The sequence below is a fragment of the Melanotaenia boesemani genome, chromosome 8 (genome assembly GCF_017639745.1).
Source record: "Melanotaenia boesemani isolate fMelBoe1 chromosome 8, fMelBoe1.pri, whole genome shotgun sequence".
NCBI lineage: Eukaryota > Metazoa > Chordata > Actinopteri > Atheriniformes > Melanotaeniidae > Melanotaenia > Melanotaenia boesemani.
In genome coordinates, this window is record NC_055689.1 from 13,988,539 (window position 1) to 14,007,263 (window position 18,725).

At 37.9% G+C, this 18,725-nt stretch overlaps 1 protein-coding gene across 4 annotated transcripts in view; it reads left to right on the forward strand.

Annotated features, from left to right (window-relative positions):
* Window positions 1-18,725, forward strand: part of LOC121645271 (SPRY domain-containing SOCS box protein 4-like) — an 82,604-nt gene that overhangs the window by 47,519 nt on the left and 16,360 nt on the right. The window lies entirely within an intron of this gene.

Consider the following 18,725-nt stretch of genomic DNA (forward strand, 5'->3'; position numbering starts at 1 on the left):
TTCATGATTCAATGTACAAGTTACAGTGTTTAATATAAACTTTCCCAATCACGATGCTGCTCGTGCATGTGAGCTTTCTGCTTAGTTCAGTTGTCAAAGGCAATCGCAGTATTTTTTTTTATTCTATTTTTTTTTTTTTTTTTTTTATCAAACATTAAAATAGAAATAATAGACATTTGTAGACCTGGAAGCAAGAAAATGTGAGTTAGTGGCTGGCCTCTGCTTAAGCTACTTGTTTACATTGTAGAGCCTCAGCAACCAAGTTTAACATCCTATCTGTTAGTTTTGTTTCTCTAGTTTGTGTTGGAGTTTACTTTCCGTTGACCTGTGGACACACTTTCATTTTCTTTTCTGTGGTCTTTTGCATGACATCTGAAGTTAGAAATGTAATGTATTGTGGTAGTTTCCAAAATCTATGTTTTTGGTGGCTTTTATCTTGGTTGCGTTGTTTTGTTCCAGGCTAAGCAGTTACTGGTTATGGCAACACACACATCGTGAGGCTGCTGCATCTTTCCAGTATATCTGTACTTTTTTTTTCTTTTAAAGATGCTGCTCTGTGTCATTCTCAGGGGAATGCTGTAAGAGAAGAGAGAGGTTCCTCTTGTCATTTTAGTCTAAACAGTGACACTTTAAAAGCACACTTAGACACACATCATGGACACATATACAGATGGACACACTCTTGCCAGGAAAAGAAAGTGTGTGTTATGAAAACAAACCAAGATCTCACTCCGGCTGTCTCCTTCCGTCTTCGTTTGCACAGCCCCATGGGGCTTATTTGATATCACAACACGGTGTGTTTTTTGTCTATTACTCTGGCAGAGAGCTGCAAGGAAACCCATTTCTCTTTGTAGTTTGTTACGTTTGATTTCTCTTTGCCCAGTCATCTCAAATTTCTTTTTTGAAAATTTCCTTAGAAGTTCACTGCTCTCCAGGGACACCATGACAGCAAGAGCCTGTTTTCTACCCTTAAAAACAGGTCACAAGCCTCATCCCTGCTTTAAATTGGATGATTTTTCCTTCAAATTGCAGCTGGAAAAATAGAATATGAATCAAAATGAAAACAAATCTCCTACTCTCAAGGTAACTTCAAAGTACATAGTTTAGTTGCATAAAGCACATCACCTCACCCATTTTCCACTTATGGAGCCACCTACAGGATTTCATGGTGACTCTGTGTGCTGGGCCGTCAGAAGAAATATGGAGTTTTTCAAAGCTCTCTCTTGTACAAGCGTATAGGCATCATGCTGTGGAATTAGATTTGACTGTTGAAAATATGCTAAGCTAAATGCAGGGTGGCTCATTTTGATAGACAAGCAAGGATTTGTGAATGAGAGACAGACAAAGAAACAGCAAGAAATATAAAAAAAGGTGTTTGTGGTCAAAGAGAATGAGCAAAGTCCAGGGAAGGATCTATATCACCAGTAGTGTTAAAGCAAAGGTAATATGTGCATTTTAGTTTCAAGCTCTGTATCATTAATGTGTTAAGCTGATTACTCTCATATTTCGGTCTGTACTGTATTATTTCACTCATCAGTCAGACTCTTCAGGCCCTAAAATTGATTTCTCCTGGTAGAAATCAATCCAAACAGGGACATTTATTTTATTATTTAATATTTACAAATTCACAAACACAATAAATGAAACCATGTGTGCTGTATGTGAAAGTACAGACAGATGGACACAAAATGCCACAAGACAGGCCAAAGGCAGGCGAAATCCATTAGAACCACCAAATCCATGATAACACTTCTGGTTTTCTTTCTATTTAATAATTCATCACTGATTTTCTTTTCCTTTTGTGGGTTATTAGTGGTTGAATCTTCACTGTACATTTGAAGCAAAGGTTGAGATGAGAATAACACGAGTTATAGCTACTAAATAGTTAAACTGATATAAGAAAAAAAGGGCATTTCTGTTCTTTTCCTGTCTACACAGTTTTCAAGAAAGTTAGCAAATAGTCAGAATAAAGCTGCTGCTTCAGTGGGAGAATGGGATTTATCTTTTTTTCAGGACAGCATGCCAGTACATTTGGCGCTCACAGTAAAGCTGTTTTTATTGCTCTCTCAGTTCACCTGATCTTGCACTGTGCATTTTCTTTAGTCTGAAATCAAGGCTACACCCAGTGGTGCTCAGCTTGAGTGGATCTTGCAAAGGAGAGGTGAAAAATGACTTTCTGGAACAGAAGACTCACTGCACTGCTTTGATCACTGGAAGCACAGTAGACAGAGGGAGAAATGTCAGTTTTCTTCAGTAGCATTGAACTGCAGCATTATTAAATAGACACACCTCATACTTAGTCAGAGGTCAAGCAAATAGCCTTTACTATGCTCTCATTGTTGTTGTGTGGCTAAACAGGATTAGATTACAGTCATTGTATTCAGTCATTATAGGTCTTGCATTGTATCGGCCCGTCTGCCCTGCTAATGACTCAGAAGGGGTGAATGAAGTCATGACTGCTGTCTGCTTTTGAGTGTTTGTGAATGACAAACCATCACCAGGCATCATATCACATTTTGATGTTTATTTCATGGTAATTGCTTCCTGTGTGTTAGTGTGTTTGAGCTGAGCTTTCAGTAAGTGTATATCTGCCCTTGTGTGTCTGATCATGAAAAAAATCCTCTGGGTACTTTGGTAATAACTTTCTCTAATAGCCTTTCCATTGAGAAGCAGCTGTTGAATTGTTTCTGAAGTGTTGTTGTTGAAGGAGAAACAATATGACTGTGAGGTATTAAAAACAGATTTACCGACGCGCCGTCAGCTCGTCGCACTGTTTGTTTTTCTCATCACTCCGGCTTAGGGGCTGTTACACCATTATCATCACTGTGCTCCACCTAAGATCATTGCTCCCATTCCTGCAGCAACTCAAGACAGAACCATTTAGGTTTTTGAAATTTATTGTAAATTTTATATTCTTCCAGTGCTCTGACCTCATTAAATTTTTTTATTTGTCTACCTGTGATCCTGTGAAGACACGTAATACACGTACGAGACCTCTCAGCATCAAGTCAACATGCACATACACCTGAGATTATGTCCACGTTAACAAAGGAATTTTGTTGTTGTAACATAGTGCTTTAATTACAAGTGCAGAAACAGCATCAAGCATGTTGCTGCTTCACTGCTTTGGCTGCTTGTGTTTAGACCTATAAATTGCAATTGATATGATTTGTTGGTGATTTATTAAATAAACTCCCTTTTCTATTCATATTCATGACTATCAATATTTCATGACTATATATATTTAACTGTGTCTATCTGTCTGTGTGAGAGCATAAAAGCTTCCTCCTCCCTGTTCTTGGCCTGCTTTTTGATTTCTATTGCCTCCTTAATCCATCTTTTGTGTTTTTGTCTCTGCTCCAATGACTTTAGTATTACGGTTTACCTCACCTGGCAGATCCGTCAGGTCCATCAGGTTGGCCACGCCCATGAATAACAGCTGATAAATGACATGCCTCAACCATCAGTTGATATGTATTTTTTGCACAATTAACAATGTCTTAATTCTTAATAATAAAGAGTTATAAATTAGGAAATGTAAATCAATGGAAATGGAAGTTCATTTAATAAATCACCAATAAATCATATCAGTTGTGCTTTACAGTCTAAACATAAGCAGCCAAAACAGTAAAACAGCAACATGCTTAACACTGTTTCTGATCACAGCAAACCTCTTCATCAGCACTTGTAATTAATCTATTAAAGCACAATGTTACAACAACACACTTTCTCTGTAAACATGGACATAATGTCAGGTATATGTGCTTGTTATGTTGACTTGATGCTGAGGACAGATGCAGACCAGAAACCCCTACAGAAACTGAGCAAAACGTCTTTAACAGGCTGTGCGGACTCTCGTCGTCTCATCGTAGTCGTGTCTGTCAGATCATCCCTTTTTTGCGAGACAAAAGTATTGCAAGGGAACGCAAAAAGTATTGTGTGGTAACACAAAAATATTACGAAGGAATGCATAAATATTGCAAAAGACAGAAATGTCCTTGTGTCCTCAAGGAGTCTCTGTAGATCTGTGTAGTCCAGATATACTTTTCTATTTCCTAATTAAAATTACATAAAAAACTACTTCTTTTAACTAAATTGTTTTGTTACCTCTAAACACTCTGCTTCTAAATTAATTGTGATTTTCCCACTCGCATAACTTTTTTTTCTCTGTTTCCATAGTTGTGCCTTTATCAGTTCTTTGATACACTACAGTAGGAGCTTTCTAACTTTAGCCCTGATATGCACTACTTTCTGTCTTCTCTTTTCACCATGTTCTTAAATTCCAAAGCAGATTATATTTGCTATTATTATCAAGTAATACAATCATTTGAGAAAGAAAGTAGCCTTCACTTCCTGCCACTTAAGTTTTTTACACATCAGGACTGCATAAAAAAATCCAGTCATTACCTGGTTATGCAGTAATGTAAATAAAACCTCAGATGAACAATGGCACATGAAATATTACGCTGTCAATATTTATTTCAGAAAACTAAACCAAAATGCTAGAAAACAGCATCCATAGGAATTAAGAGTGCTGCTGATTAAATGCACTTGATAAACTGATCATTAATATTTATGAGCACCTCTATCAAAGGCATTTTGTGTGGAATATTCAGGTCGATATTAACACAGTGTCAAGGAGGAAAGACATCAGCAACAATCTTGAAGAAGAAACAATTGCTGCCCTTCAGTTGTGATTTACTTCTCCCGTACAAACAATTTTCAACCTTGGGCACTTAAGTTGACCAGATGGCAGGATGGTCATTATTGCTTTAGACTGTGAAACAAAGAGTCGCGAAAACATGACAAATAGGGAAGTTGGATTGAAAAGGAAAAGGAAAGGAGGAAGTATGAGGGGGATAGTTACACAAAAAAACTGACAGGAAGTTTCAACAGACATAATCAACAAGGAGCATCATTAAGGGATGGATGGAAGTAGAAAATACAGACAATAACAAGGAGTGTTTGGAAAGTTTAGAAATAACGTAGAAGCCTAGCTGAGACCAGCAGAAGTGTGAAAGGATGACGTGATTTCAGCAGTGTGACTAGCACTCAGCTCATCAGGAAGGAAAATTGTCATGATATTCAAAGAAATTTCAAAATGTCATTGCGACACATGCATCTCTGCTCCATCACTTACACTCAGCAATTAGAGCACAGACACAGTAAAAATATTGACACTTCCAACTCCACTGAAACTAATATAACATTTCCAGCATGTAGAAACACACTGGGTTTTCTCTGACTGGAAGCGATTCATACATCCTAGTTAAAACCACATCTGCAAGCTTATTCTGCCATCACATTCCAGCAGATCTGTTGAGAAGTGACCCACTTTTTTTTTCTTTCTTTGATAAGCCGGACTGACACTCTGACCTTGCTACCTCTCCGCTACTGTTTGTGCAAACTTGTGTGATAAGGACAATCTACGTCAGACCTAAACCAGCTGCTCGGGCACGTAGCCATGTCAAGCTTGTTTAGCCTGTGTAGCTTGGGTCTTTACTGATTTCATTTGAGTTGTCTGAATCTACATGGTTTATAACTAGAACAACACTTGGAGAGTACAGTTGTCCACTGAGCATTGTTGACAGAGCTGATTTCCATTTTGCCTCTGAGTTTCATGAAATTGGGCTCATTGTTTTTCTTCACATACAGGTTTACGAGTTAGAGCAAAGCAAAAACTGACTGTTTCCTGTTGTGATATTAAGACATTGATAACACAGATAAAGTTTTATCTGCAGCTGTTATTTGAAAAGATTTTGAATAAAGCAGCCGCAAGTCATTTAGAGCATGTCTGCCACAGCTCACTGATAAAGGATCACTGTGAAACCCTCTGCAGGGAGGCCTCCTGACCTCTCTTGTACTCAGGTGGCAAGTCATGATTTAAAGATGGATATCTCAAAACTGCTGTGGGTATTATTCTTATTATTATGGCTACACAAAATTTATAGGAAGTGAGATGATTTTGTTTGGGTGACTCTATTTTTCTTCCCCATACCAGTTCATTTCCTATAGGTTTGATCTCTGCACTCAAGTTCCAGTCGTGCTCACTAAAAGGAAGCTAATCAGTCTCTGACTCATGAATTGTCCTGTTAACAGCAGCAACTCAGCTTTCTCTTGGCAGCCGGGTACCAAGAAACTGCTCAGAGCTTTATTCTTATCTACCGCCTTTGTGATATGTGGGTCAGTGGGTTAGTGCTTTAGCTTAACTTAGCTGCCAGCTTCAGGCATAATGGTTGCACTCCGCTCTTAATGCCTCTCTGATTTGTGTCCCGCTGCATTTTACTGTCACATGTCCATTTTATTTTTATCTGGCTTTTTTTTTCTTCCCTCGTTTTCTTGTCTATTCTCCTCAAAGGGTTGCCTCCTGAGAACACTTATACCCAGCAGCTTCTCAATATACCCCCTGCACCTTGCGCTGATACACAAAGAAAAAGTTGATTCTCTGTAGTTTTCTCAAACTACCAAGCTCTGATTGTAAGTGCCTTCAGCAAGCCCTTCACGTTGTTAAAATTTTAATGGGAATCCTAATCAAAATATTGAGAAGTTTGTGTTTGCACCTGCATTTTAAATAAAAAGTACATTACAGACGTTTACTGTGCTAATTTTTTAATGGCCAATTTGTGATGCCTACGCAGTTACTTAATAGCTCCTGCATATATTTTAATTAAGTCTTCATCAGTAGCTATTCAACCAAAATGAGATGTCCTTGCTGGCTGGTTGTTCCTGTCTTTGTAACTATGTTCTTTGACTAACTCTTCTTGACATGGCTTATTTCTGGAAAACAAGAATGACATCAATTTGACGCTCTTACACAACAAGATGAAATAGAATTTAATAGAATGAATTGTATAGAATAAAATTTCTGATGGGGGTTTGCATGTGCCACATGTTTCTTCTTTTATTCTTACTTTGAGATATAAACGTTCTTAACTCAAGCAGGGAACTGTGGTGTCATGGCTCCGTGCTCATAATCAAATATTTAACAGAAGGCATGAACGAGCAGAAAGAGGCAAAGAAAAGCATAAAAAATCAAACAAGGCAGGAGAAAAGAGCAGAACAGGAGTGGTGAAACTGGCAATATGTAAGAGAAAAAGAGATAGCTAAATGGAGAAACATGTATAAAATACTTTAGTGGGAGATGTTTAAAGATGCACAAGAAATTTTGAGATGTGAAAAGAAAAGAAGCCAAACAGAGGAAGGATAAATGGAGAGTGACAAACATAATATAGACAATAGAGACAAGGGGAGAGAAGAATGAGTGAGGCGCAAATTGTGAAAGTCTTACTGCTGTGAGTCCTGAAGATGTCATGTAAACAGATCAATGAACGAGTGAGGGAGGACTAGGATTTCAAATTTGGCTGCTAATTAGGGGCTGGGGGGCAAAACGTGGTCTTATTAGTGGCTGACTGAGAACAGTGGAATACAAGCTTGGGATTTTAGACACATTAACGCATGCACTGCATATAAAGATGTGTGGTCTACCATTTCAGAACTTAAAAGAGCGAATTTTAGATGCAAGAAAAGTTTGGATTTCTTTTCTGTTTTTCTTTCAATTTCAATTTCAGTACACCTGAATATTGGTCTGTGCTGCAGTATATGCAAACATATCCAGAGTTACAGCAAGTAACCACCTACTCAACTAACCTGCACTCTTCCAGTGATAAACAGCAAAACGTTGTTTAAAAAAAACAAAAAGCAAACAAAAGAAAAAACAGTTTATATTAATTTATGCATAGGTGGTCACTTTAGGGCATAAAGGTGATAGTTTGTAATAAGTTCAGCAAACATACACCTTCATGCCTGTTCATAGTCTGTGATGCTACCCTGTGCCACTGCTGTTTTCTGAAGGTGAAAGCTCAGCTTGCTGACATGTTCACCATTACAGTGATGACAATCACCAGATTAGGCTTTTCTGGACCTGACTGACACGGCCATCTGTAGAGCTGTAATCCATCATATCCAGCAGATCAGCAGTGACAACTACAAGGTTAGTTTAATAGAGCTGCTTCATTCGAGCCGCTGCCTTAAAGGAGCTGTTGACATTACTGAGGCAACTTATTTCTCTTTTAGACCTGCTGTTAGAGTGAACGGCTCCTTTGGTTGAGGCACTCACTCGGTACTCGGCTTCAACAAACAATCTGAGATGCTAGTATTTCAGGTACAGTGTTGACCTGGCTTAGCTTCTGAACTTTTGAGCAGACTCTCTGACAGCGATTTAAACTTGTTCTAAAAAAAATGTCTTTAAGCCTGTCAGATACAACTCAACTCAACTCAAGTTGACCTTTTGTGAAACAAGCTCAAGTTGTTTTTTCTTGGATGCTTTTTTGGGCATCCTTGTTATTCTGTTTGCTGTTGCATGGATGTTCTGGCAGTGTTTTTCCCTCCCATTTACTGTATTTTTTGTGTCCTTACTCAACAAATCTCTCACATTAATGGCCTTTTATTGATCCTAAAACCTTGAGGCCAGAGTTATTTACACCTGTTCTCACTAAGGAGCACTCCAACTGCTGCTTGACTTTAATTTTGTTTATCTCAGTGCAAGATACAGTGTCGGTTACAAATGAAAAAACAGTATTGAATTAACACATAGTGAAGTATTTCTGGTGAAATTTTCATCCTGGTCAGTAAACCAGTGGCATTGATGTCATTTTAATTCCCAGATGTTGCTGTTGCTATAGCAACCTGGCTGCTAACATAATATATCGCGAAAGATGCTAAAAGCTGCTCTCTGGAGACATTTCTGGAAAATAGAAAAATAATAATAATTTAAGAAAAAAAGCAGGAATCCTCTTTTCCAATACAGAGAAAGAGGCCAGATATCACTTTTGGATTCATAATTTGTTTGAATAGCAGATAACCAGGATTCATCCTTGCTTTTCTTTTTTAATCTTTTCTATAAATGATGTGGATGCTGATGCTCCTCTAACATGTTACAGCATGTGCAGTTTTTCACATTCAGTTCACTACATGCTGTTTTTATCAGTTTTTCATGTGCATTAGTGCATCATTGCAAAGCTGCCATTACTCACAAACACAAAAATCTGTTGTTTGCTTTCTGTCCACTTTTCAGCCAACAAGAAGATAATGCCAGACATGCTAGCTTGCTTACCAACTGTCAAATGAGAATGTTTACCCTAAATTAAGGACTCCTGAGTAAGAAACAAGAACTTTAAAAACATGCCTACAAAGAAATAGGAAAAGTTTCTTCATTGCACTTTTTTAATACATCTGACAGCATAATTTACACCAAATCTTGATCATTAACATATTTTTTGCATTAACATAACAACAAAACTACATAAAGCTTCAACTACAGCATGAGGACTAATGGAGAAATGGTTGGAGATTAAAGATACAAAGACATCTTGTTGTTGATTCCTAAAATAAAATTTCTAACCCAAAGGATCTGATGTGATGCCATTTCTTTATTATACTATACTTTACTATACTATACTATACTATACTATACTATACTATACTATACTATACTATACTATACTATACCAGTATGAGTGTTCATTACTTGTATTTTTTCCATTGATTTTGTGTAAAGCTAAATTAATTGCATTTAACGTCTGAAAATTTAAGATTTATAGAGATAAAGATAAATTAATTTTTCTGCTTTATGTTCCGTAATGCAGTCCAGCACTTGCAGTTTTGACAGCGCAGCACTTTTTTTTAAGCTAACCCATAAATCCCATGTGAGAACATGAGAAGAAGGAAAACAACTGGCATGTCATATTTTCCACTGATGAAATGAAAAATAAAAAAAGACTAATTTATGTAACCCTGAATTAGATGCTTGTTTTCAGTTTTGTTAATGAATGATGTTATTGCACTGCAAGCCAGAGGAATGGATTACAAGAACTTAAATGAGGGAATGATGCCGTCTCCGTTTGACCTGGCTATTTTCTGGTTAAACTCGTCCATATCTCAACCGTATCCATCTCTTCCTTTTAAAAGCAAGTTGCACTGTTTTCATGACAGAAAATATGTCCTGTTTGCACATCTTGAGTTGGTGATGTAATGTCTTCAGCTCTGTAAATGGGTTTACATCAGCTCAAGCATTCTGTTCTTTACAACATGATGCAATGTGTTGTTTCACATCCTCAAAACTCACTTCTAACATTTTCTATGAGAGTTGACAGACCTGACATTCCTTATTAACACATGCAGTTTCCCACCTTCACACATTGGTAACCTTTTCAGTGGCCACTGAGCAGACTAACTGGAGCTGGGGTTTTTCTAACATGCAGTCTAATTCTCATTTTACTTTAACTTTTACTTTCTTTGTCCATCCAAAATAGAAATATAAACACTTACCACAGAGAATATCCTACGTGTGGTTGTAGCATATACATAATTAGATTATTCCTACAAGTTCATTTGGAAAGAACCACATTTAATTTAAATGTTGCAGTCAATTAAGATTCACTGTTTCTCCGTCCTGCTGCATGAGTATTACAAATTTTCCATGTTCACGAGCACGTCTAGAAATCCCATCAGAATCCTGGTTATGCATGGATTGTGCACGACTAAAAAACTGGGGCTTGGAAAATCGGTTTCCTCAATTCACTTCCACAAATGCATAAACTAATTATCTTCTGTATGTGACCTTTTATGAAATCAGGTGAAAGCAGAAAGCTGATTAAACTCAGTAGGTCCTTTAAAACATAGTTCTTTAAGATGTTTTATATTAGTTTTATATGTATTTCTCTTAGGCTTTGGATTTTTTATTAAAATAAAGCAAACAACACATTACTGTGCTTCCATATTGATGTTGTAATCTTGATAAAAACAAACTGCAACATGCACTGTTTACCTATAATTTTTACTTAGAATAATTTTCAATCAAAAAATATAATTAAAAGCATCTGTGGTTCTGCAGCCTGCACATATTCTTCATCTCTTTGTATGTGTGTTTGAAAGCTCAATGAACAAACATTGTTAGCAGAAGGCTATTCTTTACTATTCTGTAATTAGTGTCAATTTCACAATGAATATTCCAGTAACTGTTGTGCTCAGCCGTAACCCTGGAGACCAGCAGCACTTTCTAGGTGTGGTGAAATGCTGATGAAAAGGGATGATTATAAAATCTTGTGACATCTCACACTAATCTGTATGGTAAAGTCTGAACAATATTCATCTCGATTCCTCTTTGAATTGATTTTGATAGCAGTAACCAGTATCTGAATCTTTTTGTCTTGTCCTGCTTGCCCTGCAGCTCAGCATCACCAGGGATGTGTTTGCTTAGCATCTGGAAACATCACAGATCTTAAATATAGCCTTTTTTTTGCCTGCTTGCTTGCCAGTTTTTTTCCTATTCTATGTTCAGTGAAACACCAAAGAAAGCCCCAGCTCAGCTGCTGTGGGAAACCACCATATCTGCAGCAAAATTCTGTTTTGAGTGACTCACCTGGGAACATTGTTGATATTCTGCTTGATTCTAGGCAAGTAGATCGGTAGAGTGTCTTTAGCAGGAAAGCACTGTTGTGTTCTGTTCCCACAAGACTTTTTTTTTAAAGAATGAAGGTGTGTTTGGGAAAAGGGTCTTTGATACCTGTGTACCAGTGCATCTTGTGTGAGAGGCAGAAAAATAAAATAAATGCAACAAATACTACAGAAAGCATATAGCATCTTCATCTCCTTAATACACTACATGCAGAATGATATTTGCATCTTCTTTGGTATAAATTTAGTTCTGTTCAATATACTCTGCTCAGTTTGTTGCTTGTGTTTTTCCATGTTGTCTCAAGCGGTTTTCTGTATAGGTTTATATTTAATACAGGAGGCTCTCACCTTCACATAAAGAAAACTGGAAGGGATGCAAGTAATGAAAGTACTGTGAATCATTTCTTTGAGGATATTGTTTTACCATCTGGCGTCATTCCCTGTAGTGGTATCCTATCATTTTCTGGTGTTATGATCTCCTGTAGAATCCATCTCCGTCTGTCTTTCCAGTGTACTGTTTCCTTCCTCTGTGTGTTTACTCAGTTCTACCAGCACCAAAACCAAAGCTGAGGTGGAAGTATGTGTTAATTGCCTGTTTGCCTGTTTGTTAGCCACCAATCCAAGCTGAAGCATGGGGAAAAGGAGTAACCTAATAGTTTTTGGTACTGAGTAGGATCACTTATATCAAAACTGCAACTTTATTTTAACTCTTCCCCTTGCTGTCATTACGTAGGTATCCTGTAATGTATGCCCTTGGTTTCATCTGCAGCTCCAGTTATCCATCACTTAATCCTTGCCTGTGTGTCTAATTTACATGGCCCCTTTGTCCTGAAATACTCAGATGGGCCCTGAGCCCAGGCAGATACTGTGGCTCGCTCCGTTGTCCAGTGTTGCCACGATCTAGTCCACCCACACTGCTGCTTTTGTTTCCTATAATATATTTGAATAGCTGAAGTTAAAGACTTGTAATCCTTGTGTAATCTTCACTACAGTTACTGGAAAATGTCTTCTCCAACCCTTTAATGAATCTGGTTTGAGTTAGTATGCATTTAAATGCAGACACGTTACTGAGTATAAAACTCAGACTGATCTCTTGTATAATGTGAGTTTTTATTTTACTCTATTTTTATTGTGACTCACCTCTCCTGAAAGATTGATTGTGGACAAAAAAAGTATCACTGTGCTTTAATCTTGTGTGAGTGTGTGATGGATGTCTGTAATGTGGTAAGGACATCCACTGTGATGTGCACTGGAGCAAAAAGAATAGAGGATGTCACTTTCCAGTGAATCATTGTAGACAGAGTATGAAGCTATGCTGCAGGTCGTTTCACCTCAGCAGTTTTAAGCCGAGTGTACGACTTGTTTATGAGCCTGAAGGTGTGGAAAGGTGACTGAATATAGGAAGACATGTTGCAAAAGTTATTTTACAGCTATGTGCTGCATATCTGTCAAGCCTCACATAAACTATAGAAATATCTGCAATGCAATCAAATATACAGGTATCCTGATGCTCTTGTTGCTTCTAGTATCAGCTCACATGATGGTTGATGTGAAGGGTAGTCTGACAAGTCACATTAATTCACAGGTGGTTGGCAGGCGTCAAGAAAGGCAGCAATATGTCAAAGAAAAAAAAGATGGCTAGTTGGTAAACATGAAAACATTACAGAAATCAAACTTTTTTGTGAATCCTCTGTTGTAGTGGTGCATTTTTTGTTCTGAGTACAGTTTTACTCTTTGTGTAGTGCTAAAAAACAGCAGTAAAAGTGTAATTAGAGTTAGGAGTAAATTTCTCAGTTTGGGTAAACAGACTAACAGCTTCCCCCTGGTTGGTTTTTGTGCTGAACCACTCTAATATAAACATCTTTATTCACAGTTTTAAATGTACAGCAAAGGAAATCAGTCTCACTGTGAGACAAACAGATCTCCTTCTCCCTTCTTGATGCCTAGTGACCAATGTTTTACCCTAAGCTACTGCTTGTAAACTTGCTTTAAAAAAATTAAAAAAAGAAGTGACCTTTGCATTTTTCACACAAAGCTAAAGTCATGTAAAACCAAGCTTCTTAGTAACTGTGAGGAAAAATGTTACAGAAAGAGTGCTAAACAGAGCAGTTATTGTTGTTTACCACATACAGTTTACCTTAGTGAATATTTGACAATTGAAAGATTATATCGATGTTATAGACACACATCACAGCCATAATGTCAGAATACAAAGTACATGTGTTATAAGAAGGAAAATGTGTAAGCTGAAAGATCAGAGCGATAAGAACCAAACTGTTGTGGTCAGGACAAGCTGTGAACCAGCAACAGGGTCCTGTTGACTCATTGATTTGAAGAGAGAGTAAAGGTTGACCTGAGTGGACCGGCTGGCAAATATGGCTTTTTTACTTTGAACTAAGTTCATATATAAGAAACTGATAAACATCAGGAATCCATCCCACAGCCAACATTTTGCACAGTAATCCATTATGCTAGACATAAATTCATAATATCAGAAGCCAGTTTTCCAGGACTGACTTAACACCGTTTTATTTGAGTCATTCTGAGCTGCACGACTAAAAATTAATGATTCAGTTTGAGTTTATTATGCAAAAACTATTTATGGCTAAACGTATGTATATTGCCAAGTTACCTCAGGTGAGACAAAATTACATCAGAGTAAGCTGCAGCTTTATTTGACTGCATTCAAACTCGGTACCTCATCTTGTGATTTGAAAGAGAAACTCATTCTGACTTGTGTTTCCTTTGCTGCTCTGAGCAAAAATAATTCTTTTATACTCAGAAATGTAGCACTGAAAGTTAAAAATATTTCAGCTTTTTTACTCAAGAATGCTGCACATGAAATGCATTGTGAATTGTCTCATAGTAACAGCAGTAGCACTTCCCCCAAGTAGCTGTTCCAGTGTCTGAAAAATAAAAAGTGCCTCGAAGAGTTGATTTAACCTCATTTTAAACATTTTTGGAGAGCACTCTGTTAAAACTTGATGTCTGAAAGGGAATACTTTTATTCTCACATTACTCAAGTGTCCCTCTCATTATACAAAATTGTACAAATGACCAATTAATAGTCTGTTATTACACAAGACAAAATTATGATAAACATGTCATTCACTGGTCCCCATATAAGACTTTCTGACAGCTGTAAATATTGTGTAACAAATAAAACTGTCCATGCTGGACATGTGTCATGAGCTCAGACAGGTGTTTGTAGGCACTTCTAAAATTCACTAAGAGGACCTGCAGTATTGTCTGGCGATGTTCCAGAATCCATCTTGCTCAATAAAAATAATAATATGAAATCAAATTTCAATTGATTCAGTCCTATCAGAGAGACAATACTATAAGAGCCTGAGGGAGAAACTGCAGGACTGGACAGATGGACATTTACAAGCAGCAGTTAAATTTTATTGAAAGTTTGTCGGCTCGACTGTAAACTGGTTCTGTAGAATTAAAAAATTCTAAAAAGTCAATCCATTTTAGAGTCCACATGGTAGATGATCTTGTCACAGAATGTATTTGTAAACATTATTTTCTTTAAAAACAGCTTATTTTAACATCATCCCATCAAACATGCTTGCAAAGAAATGATCAAATCATTTTTGGTCTACTCAGGAAGAACTGACTGATTTAAAGCATCATGATGATGACTGCTCGTCGTCATCACTTATTAATACTGTTGAATATCTGAGATTGCTCAAACATTTGTTTTATTAATTAATTTTAATTAATTCAGTTTAGAATGAATTCCTGTCTGAGTGATGAGAGATGTTTTTTATCTGATTATGTGCATGTGAAATGGGCTTTTCTGGTCCTGCCTGACGTCCCGGGCCAAGAGCGCTAACAACACGACTGACCTTGCATGGCATCATGACTACGAGCCAGAAAGGGGGATTAACAGTTTATGTCAGTTGAGGAGAGACAGCAATTCCCTAAAGCCAGATGACTATTTGTTCAGATGAAATGAAATAGCTGGTATACCACATGCCATGCAGCTCTGACTAAAAAATAATTTCATTTATTGACTCTGACTGCTTTGTATTTACAAGTCAAAAAGTCCTATTAAAGGACAGCCTCATGTAAGCCGACATTATTCTTTATTACAGTGTTTCCAACTTTTTTTCTTAAATAGCAAATTCCTTTCTTTTTTCCCCTGACGTCTGCCTTCCACAAGAAAAAAGGTTAGATTTTAATTACTCAAGCTTAAGATTGTGGCACATTTACGTTGCCAGTGTTTGGAAATGTATAGTACAGGTTAAGTGAGAGAATGGAGGTCTTAGATTACAGAACGCCTCATATGAGTCATTCTTTCTGAAGTATTTTTTTAAAATAGTTATTAGACGTTTTAATTTTCTCACCTATGGTCTGGGTATTCTAAATGGAAAAGAGGCTACAAGGAGGAGTACAAAATTAGTTTTACATCAACTAAAAAGTCTTGGAAATCATTTGCTTGAATCTTCCTTAGTAACACCTCCCCTATAGATGAATAAATAACATGATGCTTTAATCTGTATAATAAATAAATAAATAAACAAAAAAAATTTTTTTTTTCCATCTCATGGCACAGAGACTCCAAAAGCTGCTCTGCTATGATGAAGTAAGTTTCTTATTAACACTTCTGACATGTAAGTGCTATGAGTCCACTTTTACAGTGTTTCCCAAAACTTTTTTTAAATACATTTTTTTGTCTTTCTGACTGGGTGCAATCGTTCCTGTTGTGCGGAAAACATCAACATTTGTAAAAACAAATACAAAGACAGTTTATTTTGGCCTCTGAAGCTATGTGAGCATCTCCTGCTTATTGCTGCTTGGTGCTCACATGACAAACTTTTGAGGATTCAGTGGTCGTGTGAGTCCTGACCGTGGAAGCCGAAGGTGGGGTCAGTGGTCATTGTGGCACATTCAAACAAGCTAAGCTGAACACAGTGACTGTGATCAGAGCTACTTTAAGCAGGCCTCCTGATTGGGCTTATGGTTAATCTTTGACTCTCATTAGGCCGACTTGCAGCCATCATTCCGGTGTGCAGCTCTCCTCCACCTCCATCAATACTTTCCTTTCCTGTCCCCTTCCTCTTCTGCTCCCAGAAATGCTATCCACCTGTCCTCATCACGGTTCAGCCTCCCAAAGCTCCACCTTAACTTCCTAATTTTTGTCTTCCCCTTGCTTTATCTTCATCCCCACTCTCTCCTGCTCTGTCCTCAGGCTTTGTTTCAGCTCCTCTGTCTTTACTGGCTTTACTTATAACTTTGTCTATGTCGTGTTTTGTTTTCCCACATTTGTCTCTGCCTCCAGCCAAGCTCTCAGCTGCAGCTACATTCCTCCTGCAGTCTTTGGTACATGTGAAGGGAGAAGTGCCATCCCCCGCTCTTTGCAAGATTTCTTTCACTTTTCTAAGCAGCTCCATCACCTGCTCCTGCTGCTGCTCTCCTGCCCCGTCTGTATCTGCCTTGCCTCCTCTGCCTATCCCTCCATTCCCCTGTCATCTCTCCTCTTCTGCCGGATCCTTCCCTGTTTCTTCCTTCTCCATTTACCTCCTGCTTTAGTCTTGCTTTCTTGGCAGTGATGGCTCCCTCGTTATCAAACAGGTGGCATCAATAGCGACACATCTCTATCACCCACTGCAACCTGGGGACTCCTGATAAGATATGCTCCTGTACACTGCACCTCCTTTTCTTCAGCAGGTCTCCAAAAGTAAACAAAACTATGGTATGTCTTCACATTGCAGAGGTGAAGACCTCCACTTCCTCTCCACTTCTCCTTTCAGCCTCTGTGAAGTCCAGCAGAGAGATAACAGAACAAACATGAGGTCCTCCAGATCCACACAGAGACAAGGCTCTCTGCAGCTCAATTTGCTCTTATTGGGGAACAAGCTCCTCAGATGACTCCCACCCCTGTGCATCCACCATGGGCAAATGATGTCCAGCAGTGATGGCACTTGCAGATGCGCTGGCACCACCCCCTCTGGCGTCAAAAAACCTGCCCCCACCCAGAAGGGTGTTACCAGTGGAGTTCTATCCTGTCCATCTGGGGCCAACAAGCAGGATGTTGAGTTGGAAGGAGGCTGGTGAAAAGTGAAGCGAGAGCTTTAAATCTAAGGGTCTAAATCTTCCAAGAGTTGATCTGTTCACATATCATTTAGTCTTCTCTGGTATGCCCCTTATAGATGGAAGTCATGAATGGTTGAGGATCATAAAGTGGAAGGAATGACTCATATCCACCCACTTGCAATCACATCTCTCACCTCACATGAATAATCCATCTGAGTTGTCGAAATCTACTTAAAACTTAAGGCTCATCCCAAGATTTTTTCTATCCTTCACTATTTTTCTAATATTTTTATCAGCTTGACTGCGAACATGATTGTCTCTGGCATCTTCTTGTTATTTATAACCACAGAACTGGAGTAAATTGCTCCAAACTTCTGCTTAACATGGCTTAAAATGTAGGTCATGAATGCCAGGCATCTGTAAGGTTTGCTGACAAAAATGCATTCTGTTTATGCTCAAACTCAATTTTAAAAATGGTATCTTTAAACATTTTTAAATACTTCTATAAATACTTATTTGAGAGTTAAATATTGACTAACCTGCATTCCCAGGTGAGTTCTGTATTGTAGCAGTCTTTTTCTTTTAGATGGTACCTAGAAGCTGTAGTTATAAAAAATATTCCTCCTCATTAATGGTAATATTACAAAAGTGAAACTTGAACTTAACCCCTGACATGCAATCCCTGCTTCAGTATCAAATATCTGGCTCCACTCTTCACTGATATGGTGCATGTTGCTCTTATCAACACTTTGATTGAAGCTCCTCCCATTTATAACCCTGACTTGGGATTCTCGGGAAATATAAAACCATTAGTTTTTATGATCACTGTCAGTCCCTTTGTCTTGTTTTTGTGAGCTTGTGTCACTTGTATTATTTTCCGCGCAGTGCCTTTACAAGCAGTTTTATAAACCTCGGAGGAACTGGAGTGGAGGATGGTATCAGACAGTTTTGTTGTATCACATCAAAAATAGAGCTGAAAAAATTTCCAGCAATCAAAAACACTGCAAAAGTTTGAATTGAGTTTCTTGAACAAGTGTCTTGATTGGAAGTGGAGTCATTTGTGAGTGTGTGTGTGTGTGTGTGTGTGTGTGTGTGTGTGTGTGTGTGTGTGTGTGTGTGTGTGTGTGTGTGTGTGTGTGTGTGTGTATAGGTGAATGAGAAACATTATAAAGTGCAGTATCGAACCACTAAGGTTAATGGGTGCTCTATAAGTGCAGACCATTTTT